We start from the raw sequence: 4,645 nt of genomic DNA, 5'->3' as shown, positions 1-4,645 counted from the left end.
GTTGAAAAGTTTCTGTAATTAAGATTCACAAAGTTTCCATGGGCATGAACAAAGTTCAAGGCTAGCTCCCGCTTCCACGGTGCTCGTCTATCTCACTTTCAATTTTTCTTTTTTTGAAGTTTTAAGTTCCCCTCTATATTTTTTTTGTTTTTAAACTTTATAAAAGCACGCAACAGAAATAAATGACTCTCTAAAACTTCCGGGTTGTCTCCCTGGCAGCGCTTTCTTTAAAGCCATTAAGCTAGGCATAAAGTGCTCAAGTAATGAATCCACCCGGATCCCAAGGTATATCAAAGCCAATTTTAATTAACAATGATTTCGCATTTAGTAGTGAGCACAAAGCAACATATATCAAGCAATGACGAAGTCTAACTCTCTTCCTATGCATCGGCATGTCATACAAGAACAATTCATGCACATCAAGTAAAGGCCAATACATAGCATAAGAAGTTTCTAGCAATTTTTTCGTGTTGGAAACATAGAGAGGTGGAGATATAGTTCCTCTCTCATAATAATTGCAAGTAGGAGCAGCAAGCACATGCATATTATATTCATCAAAATCATCATGTGCAACGGTAAAAGGCAACCCATCAATATAATCCTTAATAAGAGCTAACTTCTCCGATATAGTGTAGTTTGGAGAATTCAAAAACATAATCGGACTATCATGTGTGGGTGCAATAGCAACAATTTCATTCTTAACATAAGGAAATATAGAAATTTCATCTCCATAAGCATAATTCATATTAGTATCTTGGCCACAAGCATAGCAAGCATCAAGCTCATCAAAAAGGGATATTTCAAATGAATCAATGGAATCACAGTAATTATCATGGCAATCATTCTTCGGTAAGCACGAAGGGAAATTAAATAATGTATGAGTTAAAGAGTTACTCTCATTAGAAGGTGGGAACGGGTAGCTAATCCGATCTTACTCCTTTTATTCTTCGCTCTCCTCATCATCTTTTTCATCCAATGAGCTCACAGTTTCATCAATTTCTTCTTCCATAGACTCCTGCAAAATATTAGTCTTTTCTTGGACAGCGTAGACTTTCTCAATAAATTCATCAATATCGGAGTTATATTTTTAATTATCATAGCAATATTTAAGGATGGCAAAATTTTCAGGTCTATAAACATCATCATCAAAAGCTTCATATTTTTCAAACAAAGATTCAATTTCATAAGCACCCTTAAAAGCAACAAATTCTTCTATTTGTTCCACTTCATAGTAATCATATATACCTCTAGCATAAGAAGCCAAGGTTTCATTATCATTAAATTCTCAAGAATAGGGAAGGTGTGGAACCTCAATCTTGGAGCAACAAGTATAATCATATCTCAAGTATAGATTCCAAGCATACCATTGCAACATTTCAATTTGATCCCATAAAAGTTTTCCTTTTTGTGTCAAGCGATAGTCCCTAAAGTAGTCACGTTGATCCAATGTTACTCCCATTATCAGGTTGAATGGGATTTTCTCAGGATTATCAAAGTAGTGCATAATATCTTTTACATAACGAGCATCGAGGGTTTTAGGAGGTTCCCCATCTCCATGAGTAGCAAGTACCACTAATTTTTTTGGTGTTTCGTGTTGCATATTCATAACTAAAGATCGAGAACAACTTAGAACGGGAAATAAAAACTACTTAGTGATAAAGCAAACAAGTACACACGAGAATATTCACCCCACGCTATTGTTCCCCGGCAACGGCGCCAAAAAAGGCCTTGATAACCCACAAGTATAGGGGATCAATTGTAGCCTCTTTCGATAAGTAAGAGTGTCGAACCCAACGAAGAGCTAAAGGTAGAACAAATATTCTCTCAAGTTCTATCGACCACCGATACAACTCTACGCACGCTTGACGTTCGCTTTACCTAGAACAAGCATGTAACTAGAAGTACTTTGTAGGTGTGATAGGATAGGTTTGCAAGATAATAAAGAGCACGTAAATAAAATCTAGGGGCTGTTTAGATAAATACACAACTAAGTTAGTTTTAGTAGAGAGCTTTTGTCAACAAGAAAGTTCTTTGTCCCTAGGCAATCGATAACAAGTACCGGTAATCATTCTTGTAATTTTATATGAGGGAGAGGCATGAGCTAACATACTTTCTCTACTTGGATCATATGCACTTATGATTGGACGTCTAGCAAGCATCCGCAACTACTATAGATCATTAAGGTCGTGAAACCCAACCATAGCATTAGGTATCAAGTCCTCTTTACTCCCATACGTCATACCCCAGTTACTCAGGTTTAAGTTTCTCTCACTCTCGCAACCCACTGTAAGCAAACCATGAACATATTGCAACACCCTACAGCGAGGGCCCCTCACGTTTGCGCGAGACAAAGGGCACCGTAGGACATCACCATAAATAAAATATACAATCACACCAACCAAGATCACAATTAACCCATTGGACAAAACAGATCTACTCAAACATCATAGGATAACCCTAGATCATTGGGAAATAATATATGGAGTCGAGCACCATGTTTAAGTAGAGATTACAGCGGGGGAAAGAGGTGTTACACTGCTGCATAGAGGGGGGGGGGAAGTTGGTGTGGACGGTAGCAAGGTTGTTGATGTAGATCGTCATCCCAATCGTTGCCCCGACGGCACTCCGGCTCCACCGGGAGAGAGGGGGAGAGAGCCCCCCTCCTTCTTGTTCTTCCTTGGCCTCCCCCCTAGATGGGAGGAGGGTTACGCCTCTGGTCGTTGGTCTCCATGGCCGCGAAGGGGTGGGAGCCCCTGCGAGATTCGATCTCCCTCTCTGTTCTCTTCTGTTTCGCGGCCTCCAGGTCTGCCCGAAAACCGTTTCTTATATTCCCGGAGATCCGTAACTCCGATTGCGCTGAGATTTTAACATGATTTTTTTACGGATATAAGCTTCCTTGCGCCCAAAGTAGAGCTCCAACCGACGTTCGAGGAGGGCACAACCCACCACCCCGCGCCAGGAGCCTCTGGCGCGCCCTGGTGTCTTGTGGGCTGCGTGGGCCTCCGTTTGCGGATATTCCAACTCCAAAAAATCACAAATATTCCAAAATAATTCTCCGTGAAATTTTATTGCATTTGGACTTCGTTTGATACAGATTCTCTGTGATACAAAAAACATGCAGATAACAGGAACTGGCACTGGGCACTGGAACAATAGGTTAGTCCAAAAAATCAAATAAAAAATTGCCAAAAGTATGTGAAAGTGGTATAATATTGGCATGAAACAATAAAAAATTATAGATACGACGGAGAGTATCAGTTTACTTACGATACCACATACCTATTCCTTTTCTGAGACTGAAACGTTCTGGAAAGTGTCCCTTATGTACTCCTCTGGTGTTATGGTATTAATTATATTGGTTTCAACATTTATGGGAGTACCTGAGATATAATGTTTGATTCTTTGACCGTTTACCACCTTCGGATTTGTGCCTTCGGCATTGTTGATTTTGATGGAACCGGAACGATAGACCTCCTCGATAATGTAAGGACCTTCCCATTTAGAGAGAAGCTTTCCTGCAAAAAAATCTTAAACGAGAGTTGTATAGCAAAACATGATCACCTACATTAAACTCACACTTTTGTTTCCTTTTGTCATGCCATCTTTTAACTTTTTCTGTAAACAACTTGGCATTCGCATAGGCTTGGGTTCTCCATTCATCAAGTGAGCTAATGTCAAATAATCTTTTCTCACTGACAAGTTTGAAATCATAGTTGAGCTATTTAATAGCCCAATAAGCCTTATGTTCTAGTTCAAGAGGTAAGTGACAAGCTTTTCCATAAACCATTTTATACGGAGACATACCCATAGGATTCTTATAAGCAGTTCTATAAGCCCATAATGCATCATCAAGTTTCTTAGACCAATTCTTTCTAGATCTATTAACAGTCTTTTGCAAAATCAATTTCATCTCTCTATTGCTCAATTATACTTGACCACTAGACTGAGGATGATATGGAGATGCAATTATATGGTTAACATCATACTTAGCAAGCATTTTACGAGAAGCACCATGCATAAAATGTGAACCATCATCAGTCATTAAATATCTTGGGACTCCAAACCTCGGAAAAATAACTCTTCTTTAAGCATCTTAATAGAAGTGTTATGATCAGCACTACTAGTTGGAATAGCTTCTACCCACCTGGTAACATAATCAACATCAACTATAATATGTGTATACCCATTAGAGGAAGGAAAAGGTCCCATATAATCAAAGCCCCAAACATCAAATGGTTCAATAACAAGCGAATAATTCATAGGCATTTCCTGACGGCTACTAATATTACCAATTCTTTGGCATTCATCACAAGACAAGACAACCTTACGAGCATCCTTGAAGAGAGTAGGCCAATAAAAACCGGATTGCAATACCTTGTGTGCAGTTCTATCTCCAGCGTGGTGTCCTCCGTAAGACTCAGAGTGGCACTTCCGTAGGATCTGTCCCTGTTCATGCTCGTGTACACAACGTCTAATAACACCATCTACTCCTTCTTTATAAAGGTGTGGGTCATCCCAAAAGTAATGTCTTAAATCATAGAAAAACTTTTTCTTTTGCTGGTATGTGAAACTAGGTGGTATAAATTTAGCAACAATGTAATTAGCATAATCAGCATACCATGGAGTATTACGAGAAGCATTTATG

Source organism: Triticum aestivum, chromosome 5D (assembly GCF_018294505.1).
Source record: "Triticum aestivum cultivar Chinese Spring chromosome 5D, IWGSC CS RefSeq v2.1, whole genome shotgun sequence".
Lineage (NCBI taxonomy): Eukaryota > Viridiplantae > Streptophyta > Magnoliopsida > Poales > Poaceae > Triticum > Triticum aestivum.
Note: the sequence above shows the minus strand (reverse complement) of the source record.